The following is a 19,964-nucleotide window of genomic DNA, read 5'->3' as shown; positions in this document are numbered from 1 at the left end:
CAGTAGTAAGACACAACACTTGGATTCCTTCTCTATCATGCTTAAATCCAACGGCCTCCCATTGCACTTATAATAAAAGCCAGTTTCTTCTCAGTGTTTATAAGGCATTGCATGACCTGGTCTGCTCTAACCTTGCTTTACTAGAACCATCTGCTGCTGCTTTCCTCCTATGTCACTTAAGGTAAGACCAGCCATTGTAACTGATAAAACCTGGAATCTCAGTGGCTTAACATAGCAGAGGTTTATATCTTACAGTGGTAGGCAGCTTCTGACACAGGTCCCAAAGATCCCTGACGCCTGGTATTCATGCCCTAGTGTCATCCCTTCCCCCTTAGCGTGGGCTGGATCTAGTGACCTGCTTCTAACAAACGGAATATGGTAAAAGTCACATGGGCTGTCACTTCCATGATTAGATTGCAAAAGACTGTGACTTCCATCTTGCTAGTGCTCTCTGGCACTTCGTGCGCATTTGTTCTAATGAAGAAAGTTGAAAGGGCCTACATAACAAGGAACTGAGGGCAGCCTCTGGCCAACTGCCAGCAAGGAGCTGAGTCTCTAAGTCCAATAGCCCCAAAGGAACTCATTCCTGTCAATAAGCACAGAAGTGAACTTGGAAGCAGATTCTTACGCCATTGAAACTTGAGATGAGACCACAGCTTTGTACAAATTCTTTTTCAAGCCTAAAGCAGGGGCTTAAACTATGCCACGACTCACAGAAATTATGATAATAAATGAGTGGTGTTGTTTTTTGCTTTTTTTGTTTTTTTTGCGGTACGCGGGCCTCTCTCTGGTGTGGCCTCTCTGTTGTGGCCTCTCCCGTTGCGGAGCACAGGCTCCGGAGGCTCAGGCTCAGCGGCCATGGCTCACGGGCCCGGCCGCTCTGCGGTATATGGGATCTTCCCGGACCGGGGCACGAACCCGTGTCCCCTGCATCGGCAGGCAGACTCTCAACCACTGCGCCACCAGGGAAGCCCCAATGAGTGTTGTTTTAAACCACTAAGTTTTCAGGTAATTTGTTGCAAAGGAATAGATAACTAACACACATAATATATTCAAGTGTCAGCTGGGAAGAGCGGATCTGCTTTGTGCTGTTATTTAGGAACCTGGACTGACAGAAACTCTACTGTCTTCATCAAATAACTTCAAGTTCTTGCTAGGTGTCAGTATCCAGCCAGTAAATGGAGGAAGAGAAACAGTGAAGGCTTGAGGGTGACGAGTCTGGCCTATACAGACAGTCCCTGACTCATGATGGTTTGACTTAACGATTTTTAGAGTTTACGATGGTGCAAAAGTGATATCCATTTTTTAGAAACAGTACTTCAAATTTTGAATTTTGATCTTTTCCTGGGCTAGGAACATGCTGTACGATACTCCCTTGTGATGCTGGGCAGTGGCAGTAGCAGCTCCCAGTCAGTCATGGGATCATGAGGGTAAACAACCAATACACTCGTAACCATTCTGTACCCATACAACCATTCTGGTTTTCACTTTCCGTATAGTATTCAATACATTACATGAGATATTCAAACTTTATTATAAAATAGGCTTTGTGTTAGATGATTTAGCCCAACTGTAGGTTAATGTAAATGTTCTAAGTGTGTGTAAGTGAGGCTTGGCTAGGCTATGATATTCAGTAGGTTAGACATACTAAAGGCATTTTTGGTCTTTTTAAATTTATTTTAAAAAATTTTTATTGAAATATAGTTGATTTACAATGTGTTAGCTTCAAGTGTACAGCTAAGTGGTTCAGTTTTATATATATATAAATACATATATAATCATTTTTAGATTCTTTTTGGTTATGTTATTACAAGATATTGATATAGTTCCCTGTGTTATACAGTAGCTCCTATTTTATATATAGTGGTGTATACATTCATCCCAAAGTTGTAATTTCCCTCCCCCCACCCCTTTCCCTTTGGTCATGGTAAACTTGTTTTGTCTGTGAGTCTATTTCTGTTTTGTAAATAAGTTCATTTGTATGTTTTTTTTAAGATTCCACATATAAGCAATAGCATATGATATTTGTCTTTGTCTGGCTTACTTCACTTAGTATGATAATCACTAAGTTCATCCATGTTGCTACAAATGGCATTATTTCATTCTTTTTTATGGTTAGGTAATATTCCATTGTGTGTGTGTATATGTGTGTATATGTATATATATGTGCGTATGTATATCTATATCATAACTTCTTTATCCATTCATCAGTCGAGGGACACTTAGGTTGCTTCCATGTCTTGGCTATTGTAAATAGTGCTGCTATGAACATTGGGGTGCATGTATCTTTTCGAATTTTTGTTGTTGTTAGTGTATAGAAATGCAACAGATTTCTCTATATTAATTTTGTATCCTGCAACTTTACTGAATTCATTGATGAGCTCTGGTAATTTTCTGGTAGCATCTTTAGGATTTTCTATGTATAGTATCATGTCATTTGCAAACAGTGACAGTTTTACTTCTTCTTTTCTAAATTGGATCCCTTTTATTTCTTTTTCTTCTCTGATTGCCATGGCTAGGACTTCCAAAACTATGTTGAATAAAAGTGGTGAGAGTGGATATCCTTGTCTTGTTCCTGATCTTAGAGGAAATGCTTTCAGCTTTTCACCATTGAGAATGATATAAGCTGTGGGTTTGTCATATATGGCCTTTATTATGTTGAGGAAGGTTCCCTCTATGCCCACTTCCTGGAGAGTTTTTATCATAAATGGATATTGAATTTTATTAAAAGCTTTTTCTGCATCTATTGAGATGATCGTATGGTTTTTGTTCTTCAGTTTGTTAATGTGCTGTATCACAGTTTGATTTGTGTATATTAAAAAAGCCTTGCATCCCTAGGATAAATCCCACTTGATCATGATGCATGATCCTTTTAATGTATTGTTGGATTCAGTTTGCTAGTATTTTGTTGAGTATTTTTGTTCATCAGTGATATCGGCCTGTAGTTTTCTTTTTTGTGGTATCTTGTCCGGTTTTGGGATCAGGGAGATTGTGGCCTCGTAGAATGAGTATGGAAGTGTTCCTTCCTCTGCAGTTTTTTAGAATAGTTTCAGAAGGATAGGTGTTAACTCTTCTGTAAATATTTGCTAGAATTCACCAGATGAAGCCATCTGGTCCTGGACTTTTGTTTGTTGGGAGGTTTTTTCGTGTGTGTGTGGTATGCGGGCCTCTCACTGTTGTGGCCTCTCCTGTTACGGAGCACAGGCTCCGGACGCGCAGGCTCAGCGGCCATGGCTCACGGGCCCAGCCGCTCCACGGCATGTGGGATCTTCCCGGACTGGGGCACGAATCCGCATCCCCTGCATCGGCAGGCAGACTCTCAACCACTGTGCCACCAGGGAAGCCCTGTTGGGAGTTTTTAAATCACATATTCAATTTCAGTACTTGTGATTGGTCTGCTCATGTTTTCTATTTCTTCCTGGTTCAGTCTTGGGAGATTGTATCTTTTTAAGAATCTTTTTGTCCATTTCTCCTAGGTTGTTCATTTTATTGCCATGTAGTTGCTTGTAGTAGTCTCTAATGGTCCTTTGTATTTCTGTGGTGTCAATTGTAACTTCTCTTTTTTCATTTCTAATTTTATTGATTTGGGTGCTCTCCCTTTTTTTTTCTTGATGAGTCTGGCTAGAGTTTTACCAAGTTTGTTTATCTTTTCAAAGAACCAGCTTTTAGTTTCATTCATCTTTTCTACTGTTTTCTTCATCTCTATTTCATTTACTTCTGCCCTGATCTTTATAATTTCTTTCCTTCTACTAACTTTGGGTTTTGTTTGTTCTTCTTTCTCTAGTTGCTTTAGGTGTAAGGTTAGGTTGTTTATTTGAGATTTTTCTTGTTTCCTGAGGTAAACTTGTATCGCTATAAACTTCCCTCTTAGAACTGCTTTTGTTGCATCCCACAGGTTTGGGATCATTGTGTTTTCATTTTCATTTGTCTCTAGGTTTATTTTTGATTTCCTCTTTGATTTCTTCTGTCATCCATTGGTTGTTTGGTAGCATACTGTTTACCCTCTACATGTTTGTATTTTTTGCAGTTTTTATCTTGAAGTTGATTTCTATTCTCATAGCATTGTGGTCAGAAAAGATGCTTGATATTATTTTAAAAAATTTTTTAAATTATTTACTTTTTATTTATTTTTGGCTGTGTTGGGACTTTGTTGCTGTTTGCAGGCTTTCTCTTGTGGGGGGGGCTACTCTTCACTGCAGTACACGGGATCCTCATTGTGGTGGCTTCTTTTGTGGAGCACGGGCTCTAGGTGTGCGGGCTTCAGTAGTTGTGGCACGTGGGCTCAGTAGTTGTGGCGTGCAGGCTCTAGAGTGCAGGCTCAGTAGTTGTGGTGTACAGGCTTAGTTGCTCTGCGACATATGGGACCTTCCTGGACCGGGGATTGAACCCATGTCCCTTGCACTGGCAGGCAGATTCTTAACCACTGCACCACCAGGGAAGTCCCTGATTTTAATTTTCTTAAATTTACCGAGGCATGCTTTGTGGCCCAGCATGTGATCTGTCCTGGAGAATGTTCCATGTGTACTGAAAAGAATGTGTATTCTGCTGCTTTCAGATAGAACACTCTATAGATATCAGTTAAGTCCAGCTGGTTTAATATATCATTTAAGGCTGGGTCTTGGCCCTCTGGTAGGCAAGGCCATATCAATGGGTGTGTCTAGAGGTGGCTGTGGGCTCAGGAAATCTTTAGGCAGCCTGCCTGTTGATTGGTGGGGCTGTGTTCCCACCCTGTTGGTTGTTTGGCCTGAGGCATGCCAGCACTGGAGCCTACAGGCTGTTGGGTGGGGCCAGGTCTTGGTGCTAATTACCCAAGTGAGATGTCTGCTTCCGTCAAGAGTTCAGGTAGGATCTTCCCACTTAAGGAGGGAAATGAGCTGCCAACTAGAGCAGTGACAAGCCTTGCTGAGCGTCAGAAGAGTAACCTAATAGAGCCAATCTGCAAGACTGGAAAGTGAATTACAACAGGAGAAAATCAGACTTCCATGCAGTAGATGCTTGATGCATTTTTAGAAGCCTAAGGTTGTCACCCAGAATTTAATGAGAAACCAGCAATTAATGGAAGGGCCAACTGTAATGCAAGATAGCTGAACCTGAATCTTTTACAAAGGGTCTCGGTGCTCTGGCCGGGTGTCAGGCCTGTGCCTCTGAGGTGGGAGAGCCGAGTTCAGGACATTGGTCCACCAGAGACCTCCTGGCTCAACATAATATCAAATGGCGAAAGCTCGTCCAGAGATCTCCATCACAACGCTAAGACCCAGCTCCACTCAAAGACCAGCAAGCTACAGTGCTGGACACCCTATGCCAAACAACTAGCAGGACAAGAACACAACCCCACCCATTAGCAGAGAGGCTGCCTAAAATCATAAGAAGGTCACAGAAACCCCAAAACACACACTGGATGTGGTCCTACCCACCAGAAAGACAAGTTCCAGTCTCATCCACCAGAACCCAGGCACCAGTCTCCTCCACCAGGAAGCCTACACAACCCATGGAACCAACCATAGCCACTGGGGGCAGACACCAAAAACAACAGGAACTACAAACCTGCAGCCTGCAAAAAGGAGACCCCAAACACAGTAAGTTAAGCAAAATGAGAAGACAGAGAAACACACAGCAGATGAAGGAGCAAGATAAAAACCCACCAGACCAAACAAATGAAGAGCAAATAGGCAGTCTACCTGAAAAAGAATTCAGAGTAATGATGGTAAAGATGATCCAAAATCTTGGAAATAGAATGGAGAAAATACAAGAAACATTTAACAAGGACCTAGAAGAACTAAAGAGTAAACAAACAATGATGAACAACACAATAAATGAAATTAAAAATTCTCTAGAAGGAATTGATAGCAGAATAACTGAGGCAGAAGAACGGATAAGTGACCTAGAAGATAAAATAGTGGAAATAAATACTGCAGAGCAGAATGAAGAAAAAAGAATGAAAAGAATTGAGGACAGTCTCAGAGACCTCTGGGACAACATTAAACGCACCAACATTTGAATTATAGGGGTCCCAGAAGAAGAAGAAGAAAAAAAAAGGGACTCAGAAAATATTTGAAGAGATTATAGATGAGAACTACCCTAATATTGGAAAGGAAATAGTCAATCAAGTCCAGGAAGCACAGAGTCCCATACAGGATAAATCCAAGGAGAAATACGCCAAGACACATATTAATCAAACTATCAGAAATACAAAGAAAATACAAAGAAAAAATATTAAAAGCAGCAAGGGAATAAAAACAGAAAACATACAAGGGAATCCTCATAAGGTTAACAGCTGATCTTTCAGCAGAAACTCTGGAAGCCAGAAGGGAGTGGCAGGGCATATTTAAAGTGAAGAAAGGGAAAAACCAACAACCAAGATTACTGTACCCAGCAAGGATCTCATTCAGATTCAAAGGAGAAATTAAAACGTTTAGAGACAAGCAAAAGCTAAGAGAATTCAGCACCACCAAATCAGCTTTACAACAAATGCTAAAGGAACTCCTCTAGGCAGGAAACACAAAAGAAGGAAAAGACTTACAATAAAACCCCAAAACAATTAACAAAATGGTAATAGAAACTACCCTGGTTTCAATAACTACCTTAAATGTAAATGGATTAAATGCTCCAACCAAAAGACATAGACTGGCTGAGTGGATACAAAAACAAGACCCGTATATATTGCTGTCTACAAGGGACCCACTTCAGACCTAGGGACACAAACAGACTGAAAGTGAGGGGATGGAAAAAGATATTCCATGCAAATGGAAATCAAAAGAATGCTGGAGTAGCAGTTCTCATGTCAGACAAAAGAGACTTTAAAATAAAGACTATTACAAGAGACAAAGAAGGACACTACATAATGATCAAGGAGTCAATCCAAGAAGAAGATATAACAATTGCAAATATTTATGCACCCAACATAGAGCACCTCAATACATAAGACAAATGCTAAGAGACATAAAAGGGGAAATCGACAGTAACACAATCATAGTAGGGGACCGTAACACCCCACTTTCACCAATGGACAGATCATCCAAAATGAAAATAAATACAGAAACGCAAGCTTTGATGATACATTAAACAAGATGGGCTTACTTGATATTTATAGGACATTCCATCCAAAACCAACAGAATACACTTTCTTCTCAAGTGCTCATTGAACGTTCTCCAGGATAGATCATATCTTGGGTCAAAAATCAAGCCTTGGTAAATTTAAGAAAATTGAAATCATATCAAGTATCTTTTCTGACCACAATGCTATGAGACTAGATATCAATTACAGGAAAAAATCTGTAAAAAATACAAACACATGGAGGCTAAAGAGTACACTACTAAATAACCAAGAGATCACTGAAGAAAACAGAGGAAATCAAAAAATACCTAGAAACAAATGACAGTGAAAACACGACAACCCAAAACCTATGGGATGCAGCAAAAGCAGTTCTAAGAGGGAAGTTTATAGCAATACAATGCTACCTCAAGAAACAAGAAACATCTCAAATAAACAACCTAACCTTACATCTAAAGCAATTAGAGAAAGAACAAAAAAACCCCAAAGTTAGCAGAAGGAAAGAAATCATAAAGATCAGATCAGAAATAAATGGAAAAGAAATGAAGGAAACAATAGCAAAGATCAATAAAACTAAAAGCTGGTTCTTTGAGAAGATAAACAAAATGGATAAACCATTAGCCAGGCTCATCAAGAAAAAAAGGGAGAAGACTCAAATCACTAGAATTAGATATGAAAAAGGAGAAGTAACAACTGACACTGCTGAAATACAAAGGATCTTGAGAGATTACTACAAGCAACTCTATGCCAATAAAATGGACAACCTGGAAGAAATGCACAAATTCTTAGAAAAGCACAACCTTCCGAGACTGAACCAGGAAGAAAGAGAAAATATAAACAGACCAGTCACAAGCACTGAAATTGAGACTGTGATTAAAAATCTTCCAACAAACAAAAGTCCAGGACCAGATGGCTTCACAGGTGAATTCTATCAAACATTTAGAGAAGAGCTAACACCTGTCCTTCTCAAACTCTTCCGAAATATAGCAGAGGGTGGAACACTCCCAAACTCTTTCTACAAGGCCACTATCACCCTGATACCAAAACCAGACAAGGATGTCAGAAAGAAAGAAAACTACAGGCCAATATCACTGATGAACACAGATGCAAAAATCCTCAACAAAATACTAGCAAACAGAATCCAACAGCACATGAAAAGGATCATACACCATGATCAAGTGGGGTTTATGCTAGGAATGCAAGGATTCTCAGTATACTCAAATTAATTTCTCTCAAAGTAATAGATTTCCATTAAAATAGTTTTCATGAATTACCGATGGACCTTGAGTCTGTCATACAGAGTGAAGTCAGAAAGAGAATAACAAATACCATATGCTAACACATATATATGAATCTAAAAAAAAAATGGTTGTGATGAACCTAGGGGCAGGATAGGAATAAAGACACAGACGTAGAGAATGGACTTGAGGACACGGGGAGGGGGAAGGGTAAGCTGGGACGAAGTAAGAGAGTAGCATGGACATATATACACTACCAAATGTAAAATAGCTAGCTAGTGGGAAGCAGCTGCATGGCACAGGGCAATCAGCACTGTGCTTTGTGACCACCTAGAGGGGTGGGATAGGGAGGGTGGGAGGGAGACGCAAGAGGGAAGGGATATGAGGATATATGTATGCATATAGCTGATTCACTTTGTTATACAGCAGAAACTAACACACCATTGTAAAGCAATTATACTCCAATAAAGATGTTAAAATTAAAAAGAGTTCAAGTATATGAACACTCTCCAATATTTTCTGCCACCTGCTTTTCTGACCCCAGAGAAAGCCACAGGTGCCCCCCACCTCCCTACAAGACCCTCAAAGACCAGCAGGCGGGTCTGGATCAGGTTCCTATGAAGTCACTGCTTTGCTCTGTGTCCCAGTGTGCATGAGACCTTGGTGTGCCCTCCAAGAGTGGAGTCTCTGTTTCACCTTGTCCTGTGGAGCTCCTGTGATCAAGCCCTGCTGGCCTTCAAAGTCAAATGCTCTGGGGGCTCCTCCTTGTCATGCCAGATGGGGAGCCTCACATGGGGCTCAGAAATCTCACTCCTGTGGGAGAAATTCTGAAATATAATTATTCTCCACTTTGTGTGTCGCTGTCCCAGGGAGTATGGGATTTGATTATATCGTGAGTGTGCCCCTCCTACTGTCTCTTTTTGGTTTCTTCTTTGTCTTTGGATGCAGAGTATCTTTTTTGGTAGGTTGAAGTCTTTTTTGTTTTTTCAGTGGTCATTCAGCAGTTGTGATTTTGGTGCTCTCATCAGAGGAGGTGGGCTCACTGTCCTTCTACTCTGCCATCTTGTCCCAGATCCTTTTAAAGGCATTTTTGTCTTAAGCTATTTTCAACTTGCAACGGATTTATTGGGATGTAACCCCATAGTAAGTTGAGGAAGATCTGTATTTTTCTTCGGTTACCACGGAGTCACATGGCCTCACCTATCTAGGTGAGCTGGGAAATGTAGCCACTTCCTAGTTACAAATCAACATTGGAAGGAGAGGTTCCCAACCATGTCCTTAAACCTGCTTTTTCTCAGTTATATGACGTGACAAGCTTTGTCCTCCCCTTAGGGTCTCTTCTCTTCTTTTTGCATGAAATGTGTTCCCCACATTGGTTAGCTCCTTTTCATCTTGGTTTAAATGACACTTCTTGACAAACTGCTAGGGGTTGAAGTTAGGGGCTCAAGCAAACCAAGAGAATCAGTGTGCTCTGTATGAGGCAAGCAGAGGAATTTGGAATTTTACTGCTGGGATGAGGAGAGAAGAGGAGTACGGCAGGTTAAAAGAGAGATGAAGACCAGTAGGTGAGTGAGGCATGAAGAACACTTGGACGTTTGGGGGGAATGATGCAGATGCTGAGACATTCTCAGTTGCAGGACTAATATGAATGGGAAGTTGTTTACTATGTGGATTGCAATGTGATCCATAAATCCCCGTGACCTATTTTTAGTAGGATCTGCCATCTTCACATACACTTTATGTGAGTGGATTGTTTATGTGTGTATGTGTGTGTGTGTGCACATGCACAGGGTCATTCAAAACTAGGAATAGGTTACCTTGTGCACTTTCAGTGACCCACTGCAGGATAGAGACAGCAGGTACAGGAGTGGGAGTTCAAAGTCAGAGGTCCTCTTGCAAATTTAAATCTGAAGAATTCACCAAGATCTTTGTAAAAATTTCAGAATTCCTATGGGGTGTGAAATAGTTTGTTTTCCACACTGAGTTTTATGGGTCTCAGGGATGCCAGCCGACAAGTTTCTCACCAGCGTTCTGATTTTCTACTGTTGTAGTCTTCATCACCATCGTGCTGATGCCCAACTGGGAGGATGCCTGCCAGCCCCACCTGAATATAGGTAGGATCCTGTAACTAGTTCTGGCCAGTGGAACATGCATGGAAGTGATATATTCCACATCGAGTTTGATATGTGAAAAATCTCCCTACGTTCTTCCACTTTTCTCTTTTCCATTTGCCATCCAGGTATTCATGTCCAGGGTGACCTCAGAAGCTGTATATTGAAGATGGCACAGTCTCTGTGAGCCCCAGCTCCTTTAAGTCTCCATGTTCCAGAGAATTTCAGGTGTAGGTGAGAAAAACCTCTCCATGAAAAGTAAGAAAAGCAAATACTAAATTATCACCTATATATGCCGTATGTCCTATATACACCTTATGTACTTACAGGAGATAAAGGACACAGTCATATAAAAACATAGACAAGTCAAGCTTTTGGCCAGTAGTGCCCTAAGAGCCTTTGGAACCTAAGGGGCCCACTTACTTACTATCTTATCCCCAAATGGATCAGCTCATTATAAGTGAACTATTTCCAATGGTCTGTTAAAAATGACTCAGTTGGTGGGAACTCCTCCCTACATGGGTTTACCATCCCAGCTCTGGGAGGTTGTTAGAGTCTCCCCAGCGTCTTTTACAGAGAGCAATGAGGTAAGGAAATGAAGTGGGTTTTGTGCCGCCAGAGTAAACTTCTTGCAAAGTTCTGGAATGGGGAAAGGATGGTGGCAATTGTTAGCCATTGTCTTTCCCCTTATGCAGAGGTGTTGGGAGTCTTTGCAGAGGGCAGTGAAGTCAGCAAGGTTTTCTCAGTCCTGATTCATCTAGGGCCAGGATAGAGAAATGCCATACCATTCCAGGATGGAGTAAGAGTATATCTTCAGTACAGAAGCAATGGCTTCTGGTGGGTTGATGGTCCCATATAAACCTTAAGGTGAACAACACAGGAGTAACTTCCTGAGAGTCCTAGGACCCAATAGACTTTGTCTTTTCCATAGAAAATCTTCATGCCTCTGGAGAAGGGATCCTATTTAATTTCTTCTCTTGAAATGTACACCTTGTGGAGACATCTATGCCATATCCTCTGCTTGTTAAATAAAGCACCTTGGAGGAAGCTTGACAGAATCCTGGTTCGAGAATATCTTTTTGGAAGCCAGAATTGTGATTTGAAGTCCAAGGAAAGGAATAGTTCTTCACCAACTTCAGTTCCAGGAAAGCATTTATCTTCATCACTCTCATTTAGACTCTCAGTTTGTGCTTAGGAAAGACAGATGTGTCCATCAGGTCTTTCCCCCCTTATGTGAAAAAGGGAGCAGTGCATCATATTTGGCTTGTGAACAAACAGAGAATATCAGCTTCCATTTCACAAATACATCCATTCACTTGCAGGAGTTTTTTTCCTCTGGATGAGGGAGCAGAATGCCCATTACATTGTATTCTGCATGTCCCCAGGCTTTAATATATCTCGGAGCAGCTCTCCTCAGCATTCCACATTATAAAATCAATCTCTATTTAAGTAAGAGAAGGATATTTATTTCTTAATTTTTTAATAATGTATTTTGTGATTTGTTATAGCTTCAGTGCTGTATTATTTATTTATTGTGCCTATAGGGTGCGTTGCCACTTGGTAATAGAGGAGATATGGAAACTTGAAAGCTAAGCAGAAATGAGTTCAATAATATTGCTACACTCTAGGACTTTATCCAAAATTAACAAAAGAACAAAAGTGCAAGGCAGTGATAACCCATTTGACAGCATTTGGGGAGTGTTTGTGAAAGCAACAGTGATGGAGATTTTAAAGGAATGGCAGACAAGGGGAAATGACATATGGGTGGATTTTTTTAAAAAATTCAGAACCATTTCATAAACTTCATAAAACTGGATTTACTATGTTCTTGGTGTGGTGTGTGTATATATATATGTCTGTATGTGTGTTTTTATTTAATGTTTTACTCAGGAAAAAGCTGTCCGAGGACCTGACTGAACTTAAATGTTTCCCCCCATCCTCTTGCAAATCATATAGGCAAGAATGGTGATGAATGTAGCTTGGGACAAAGATGCCTTCTCTTTGATTCCAGGGCCTGCTAACAATGTATTGAAAAGGGAGATCTTCAAATGGAAAAAAAAGGAATATGGTTTTGTTTATTCTTATCATTTGTTCAACAGCATAAAATGTGTTTCTTACTTGATTTTTGTCTCCCAAACTTAAAGTAATAGGAAGTAATTCTCTATTCTCTTGAAAACTTCCTTGCAAATTCTCTAATGTACATAGAAATGATGTCATAAAAATTGGGAACATTTAGATAAAAATCAGGGTTAAATTGACATGTTTAACTCAAAAGATTTCTATACCTGTAAGACATTACTCAAATTCTGTTACTAATGATATGATACTAATTAGGGCCAATACCCTCTAACAATGTAGATTTCTTTAATTCTTATTAATTCTGATGTGTGTTTCAGGAAAATTATATCATGCTGAGGACACCATTCGACATTAAGCAATAAATAAAGGCAACGAAGGACACTTGCCCTTGGTGGAAAGATGCCATCTTTAGTCAGCCAGGCAGTCAGCCAGTCTGTCAACAACATTTATTGAGTGCCTAATGAGAGAGGGAGCCATGAGACAGAGAGGAGACAGGGGTTCTGGCCTTGAGGGGCAGCCAGGACAACGATGGAGTCAGAGAAGAGGCAGAGACATACCCACAGAAAGCAGGAGAAGCAGCGTCTCAGCAAGGGCTTATCCAGAGGATGGGCACCTTGCCTTTGCTGAGCCCCTACGGCACAGCAGCCACGCCACTCTCTGGGCCTTTTGATCAGTGAGCTCATTAGATACTCAAACAATCCTGTGAGGGAAGTAGTTTTAATTTCTACAAGTCTCAGTTTCCTCACCTGTAAGATAAACTCAAGTGAGCAGTCAAGGTGTGGCAAAGCCAGAGTGGGTGCAGTTTGTCCCACTGTGCAGGAGGTCAGGGGGCACTGAAATCTGGCAGGGGAGGCAGTTGAGCAGAGGAGAGCTTTAGCTACAGCTGTTTGAGGTTCCTCACACTTTCAGGCCCATTTTTTAAAAAGTCAGGTTTCTAATGAAGGGCAGAACTATGAAATTCCTGTTTTAGGATTTGGTTGTGGAGATGATAAAAGAATCACAAGATGCACATTTGGCTCCAGCACATGTTCAGTCCTGTCATATTTGTGTGATTTGTGCTCGTGGAAGCAAATTTATGGCTGGATGCCTGTGTAATCTAGTAACTTCTCAGTAGCACTGTGGGCCAGAGCCTGCTGACTCCCCCTTCTGTTTTCCTTCAAGGTGCTGCTTAGGGGTGCTTCTCTCTAAGGGGCTGCAAATCTTCATCCACTTCCTGTACGTCCTGGAGATAGAAACAACAAAGAGAGGGTGGAGCAAACTTAGTCTGCATTGTCTTGTTGCATAGAAGGTTCTTCCCATATACTCTCCCTAACTCCATCCTTGGGCCCCTTGGAGGTCATAGCACAGAGGGATATTGGCCTTTGGGAATAGACAAGAGCCAGAAAGACTTTGGTTGTAGCCATAAGAAGCTATAGAGACTGGTTGAAATAATATAAATCCTTCATCAGTAAGCTGGTCGTTCAATCTTGACAAAAGCACAAATGAAAATTTGATTTTTATTTCTTTTTCATTCTTTGGAAGAGGTAGAGTTGGGGCAGAATGACTGTGTTCTAATCAGACAGACTCAGCCTTAGGAAGCCAAGTCATGGTTCATGTGTATGGGAAGGGAGGCCATCAAAAGACCGGCCTGACATAGCCACATTTGCCTGCTGGAAGACTTGAATATAATTTGTTTCTAAATACAGTACTTCCAAATAAATTCCTTCCAAATCAAATAGGCCTACATCTCAGTATGATTAGGACATTCATTCACTTAACAAACACATGTGGATCATCCATCATGGGTCAAACAGAACACCAGGTCCTGGGAGTTTAAAAGGATTGTCCTGCCCCTGTTCTTAGGGAGCTCCATTGATGGGGAGGAGCAGGTGTAGGGAAGAGCATAGAACACAGCATTATACCCAGGTATCATAGATGTGTGGACGAGCTACCACGGCTGTTCAGGGGAGGGCATGTTGTGTGGCAAACATGTACACTATTACTCTAGAACGTTGTGAAACAAGGTGAGTGATTTATTTCGTGGCTTGGAGGCCTGTGGAAAGTCTCATTCCAGTTTACAAGCGTTCAGTCTCACGCATTAGAAGATAGGACAGTTGCTATGCAGTTGCTGCAGCTACTGTATGGAAGTGGGATTGGGAGGTGAAGTTGCTCAAAGACTGACTGCCCATTTTCCCCCTTTCCCACTGCAGGCCTTCCAACTGCGAGTGGAGAAACATTCCCGATTTCACAGGGCACATGGAAGCAGAGGGTCAGCCTGACAATCTCTGAATATTGAAAGTTGCCATGGCTACAGCAGGATGGGAAGGTAGGCCATCTATCAGAATCATGAGGGAGGAATGGGAAGGGAGTGGATGGGTATATTATACAAAGCACACCCAAGATTTTGAGGATGAAGTGAATTTTGATCCACTGAATCATGATTTTTATGGATTAGGAAATTTCGCTCATTATAACAGCCCTATGAATAAAATAAAGGCAAACTATTATGAAGTAAGAAATAGAACCTGAATCAAATCAAACCAGAGTTGTTTTTTTTCTTCTTAAAACAGAGCATCATCACTAGAGGCAATGATAAGCAAAACAAAAGAAGAAACAGCAGAGATCTTAAGTTTTTGTTTTTATCCTTTTTATAATGGAAAATTTCAAACATAATCAGAAATAGAGAAGCTAGTATAGTAAATATTCATGTACTCATCACCTGGCTTCAGTAATTTCATGAGCTCATGACGAAGCTTGTTTCATTTATAATACCCCATTCCCCCACTCCACACACCCCCACCAGCCCAGGGATTAGGATGGTAATGTTGAATGTGAGTTCAGGACGAGGCATATCAAGTAAAAAGAGTGGTGAGCAAGGAAGGATTTGTGCCAATTGCAAGTTTTTGCCAGGTGGCACCGAGCGAAGCAGTGACATCTGTGTCCCCACACTTGTTTGTTCCTTTGCCTGCTTCCAAGCTTTTTGATGCTTTCCAGCGCTTGAAGTTGGAGATTCCAGAAAGTAGGGTACAAGTGGTATAGGTATTTTCTGCCCTAATAAAGGACTGTATATGAAAAGAAGATGGGAGGGAAGGAGAGAGGATGGAAAGAGGAAGGTGGGACTGAGGAGCAGAGCACAAGCGATTATGCTTGCAAGTGGCCAACCCAGATTGGGAGAACTTACCGCACTCCCCAGCTCTTCCTCCAGCTTTTCTTCACTCCATCTTCTGGGTGGATGGGCTGAACCACTGCCAATTCCCCAGTAATCCTCGGCCTCTCTTGATTCCAGGTTTCTTTACATGTTTCCACTCAGCCTTGAATGCTACCCTCTCCCTTTTATACTCCCTCCTTATTCTATCATGAGGACCCCTGTGCACCAGGTCTGGGTGGAGTGCCCTTCCAGTGTCCTCCCCAGCTTCCTGTACTCACGCCTGTTGGAGCACTTCCCATGTGTGTAACTCCCTGTTCAGTCACTTGTCTTCCCCAACAGATTGTGGACTCCATAGGAATAGGACTGTGTAGGTTTTGTTGTTGTGTCCCTAAGTATACCAAGTGCTCAGCATGCAGTAGATGCTAAATGTAATTTTTACTGAATGCATGAAAAATAAGCTGAAAATGAAACATGTAGGATATGCTACAATGCATATCCAAGAATAGGGGAATGACTCAGGGCTTCCTTTGTGGGAATTAAACAAAAGGTGACTTTTTTGAGAACAAATGCCACCTCCAAATTAGGGCACACTCTGTGTGGGCTGGATTTCAGTCCTCACTGGCCGCTCCATTAGGTGTCCTCATGCAGTGAACAACCTGCCCAACCATGTCCCACAGATCTGGAGGATTCGTTATACCAGGGGTTCTCAACTCTGGCCACAGGTTAAAAAATCTGGTCACTCTTTGAAAATGTCCTTGCCCAAGCCCCAGTCTCAGAGATTCAGATTTAACTGATCCTGGGGCATCTGTTTATTTTTAATGCCCCCCAAATATTGCAGCCAGGGCCGAAAACTGTAGCTTTAGACTTAACCATTATGAATAACTTAAACTAGGCTCTATTGCAGATGTGTGTTTTCATTGTATACACATGTATCGACATACCGATGGGTCCATATTCCAGCTGAAATGCTAAAACCAACACCAACCACTGGCACTGCTAGATTAACTGACAGGAGCCATTGCCTTTACCACCCACCTCCAGATGTCCAGGTATGCACCCCGACCTGTCCTTCATCAAGGAGAAAGCTAAGAGGCAGTTAAGCCCTACTGAAATGCAACTCAAGATTGTGGGAGCAAGAGTTCCAAAGTAACTCCTGTCACACCTGGCTGTGTGACCTTGAGAAAGTTCCTTTAGAATGCCCTGCTTGAGTTACCTTGCCTATAAAATTAAACTAATGGTATGGACCTACTTGCCAGAAATGTCACAAGGTTTAATGAGCAAATAATTGTAAAGTGTTCTATAAATATAAATTGTGCAATTGTTAAATAACTTAATTGTGTAAAAATTCCATAGAAATCTGTCCTGTTCCTTTAGTTTTCTTTTAAAATCACTATTTATTTGATTTATGCATGCAAGACGGCATTTGCCTAAAAACCCTTTCTCACACGGGTATTCTCTTTGATTTATTCTCTTTCATTCTGCCAGCACACAGCCTGACATATGTATAAAGGATTTGCAAGAAAAATCACTTAATGCATAGCATTTCCTTTGTTGTGACTGTCTTTTCATGAACTGTTATAGTTGTCACTTATTCTCAGAATTGTTTGTCTAGTTTTCGCTCAGGCTTATGAATACTCACCTTGGACATGGTTTATAGACAGTGCAGGGAAAACAAATACATATGCTGGAATAGTCAACTTAGATTTATTCTTACTTAAGGAAAAAAAGGCTTAAAGTTTTAATGTGTACTTGATAAGCTATAATTCAGCCTGAAAGATGCAAGTGGTTTATATTTACTCTCCTGGGTAAGCTCGACATTTATGGTTTCAACTCTTCTCCATATCTCTTCAGTAAGTTATGTCTTTCCCAGAAGAACTGAACTCAAAGCACACTTTCCAAGAATGCTATTACCAGAGGAGTGGGGACTTTTAACCAATTATATACTGTAGAGGAATGTAACATGAGGGACTCAAGAATTTGAGTGTTTTTGAAGTACCGTGAACAGGCTTGGCTACTAGTGTACCTGACATTGCTCAGAATGCCAGCCCTTTGAAAATTTGTGAAGTAGAAAGTTTGTCCTTGGTCATGCTAATTTCTTGACATCAGCCTCCATTCCTAGAACATTACCTTTCCTATTCCAGAAAAAAGACATCGAATTTTACCAGGCAAGGGACTTGGGTGTGCTCTCCAGAGAAGGGCAGAGACTGGTATAAAAGCAGGAAGTACCTCTCATCACTTGTTGCCAGAGATGCAGTGTACTGTGGTTTGGAGGCACAGGACTCAGCTTTTCCTCACACTCTGAGGTAAGTTACTTCATTTTTCTGAGCCTCAGTTTCCTAATCTGTAAGGTGAAGATACAGGTGCCCAAAAGGAATACTGTGGGGACAAATGACATGGCCCACATGAGATGTCTAGTACAGTGTCAAACAAACAAAAGGAATTCTTCAAAGGTCTGCTGAATCTAAATTATAAAATGTCCAGGATCTTAATCCACAGAAAAGAGGTACATTAAAAATGAGAGACAGGATAAGTACTATGTTAAGGAAAACAACAGACTTTGGTTTCAGGAGAGCCATATACCTTTCCCTGCCACTAATTGCCTGTGTGACCTTAGGTAAGTCACTTTACTTCTCCCACCCATTGTTCCCTGAGCTGGAGAATGAAGAAAATGGTGTCCATCTCACAGGATATTAGGATTACTGTTAAATAAAATAACACAAGTGAGTCCTTGGAGAAATGTAAGGTTTGATAGAGTCAATTTTTATTGCCTTGTTTTTAGGAAACTCTTCAATAGTCTTTCAATCAATGATGGATTTGAGATTAAAAAATAGTGGTATCTCAGAAATACAAAGGATCATAAGAGACTACTACAAGGCAATATATGCCAGCCAATAAAATGGACAACCAAGAAGAAATGGACAAATTCTTAGAAAGATATGACCTTCCAAGAATCAGGAAAAAATAGAAAATATGAACAGACCAATTACAAGTACTGAAATTGAAACATGATTAAAAAACTTCCAACAAACAAAAGTCCAGGACCAGATGGCTTCACAAGGCAAAGTCTATCAAACATTTAGAGAACATTAGAGAAGAGTTAACTGCTATCCTTCTGAAACTCTTCCAAAAATTGCAGAGGAAGGAACACTACCAAATTCATTCTATGAGGGCACCATCACCCTGATACCAAAAGATAACACACAAAAAAGAAAATTACAGGCCAATATCACTGATGAACATAAATGCAAAAATCCTCAACAACATACTAGCAAACTAAATCCAACAATACATTAAAAGGATGGTACACCATGATCAAGTGGAATTTCTCCCAGGGATGAAAGGATTCTTGAATATCCACAAATCAATTAGTGTGATATGCCACATTAACAAACTGAAGAATAAAAACCATATGATTATCTCAATAGACACAGAAAAAGCTTTTGACAAAATTCAACACCAACTTATGAGGAAAAACTCTGCAGAAAATGGGCATAGAGGAAACCTACCTCAACATAATAAAGGCCATATATGACAGACCCACAGATAACATCATTCTCAATGTGAAAAGCTGAAAGCATTTCCTCTATGATCAGGAACAAGTCAAGGATGTCCACTCTTGCCACTTTTATTCAACATAGTCTTGGAAGCCCTAGCCATGGAAATCACAGAAGAAAAAAGAAATAAAAGGGATCCATATTGGAAAAGAAGAAGTAAAACTGTCACTCTTTGCAGATGACATGATACTATACATAGAAAATCCTAAAGATACTACGAGAAAACTACTAGAGCTCATCAATAAATTCGGTAAGGTTGCAGGATACAAAATTTATACACAGAAATCTGTTGCATTCCTATGCATTAACAGTGAAAGATCAGAAAGAGAAATTACAGAAGCAATCCAATTTACCATCACATCAAAAAGAATAAAATATCTAGGAATGAACCTACCTAAGGAGGCAAAAGACCTGTACTCTGAAAACTATAGGAAGTTGATGAAAGAAACTGAAGATGACACATACAGATGGAAAGATATACCATGTTCTTGGATTGGAAGAATCGATATTGTCAAAATGACTATACTACCCAAAGTAATCTACAGATTCAATGCAATCCCTCTCAAGTTACCAATAGCATTTTTCACAGAATTAAAACAAAAAATTTTACAATTTGTATGGAAACACAAAACACCCCAAATAACCAAAGCAATATTGAGAAAGAAAAACAGAGCTGGAGGAATCAGGCTCCCTGACTTCAGACTATACTACAAAGCTACAGTCATCAAAGCAATATGGTACTGACACAAAAACAGAAATATAGATCAATGGTACAGGACAGAAAGCCCAGAAATAAACCCATGC

Source organism: Delphinapterus leucas, chromosome 3, assembly GCF_059928025.1.
Source record: "Delphinapterus leucas isolate spDelLeu-1000000601 "Yukka" chromosome 3, BTC_Dleu_Yukka2, whole genome shotgun sequence".
Lineage (NCBI taxonomy): Eukaryota > Metazoa > Chordata > Mammalia > Artiodactyla > Monodontidae > Delphinapterus > Delphinapterus leucas.
This window is presented reverse-complemented; position numbering follows the sequence as displayed.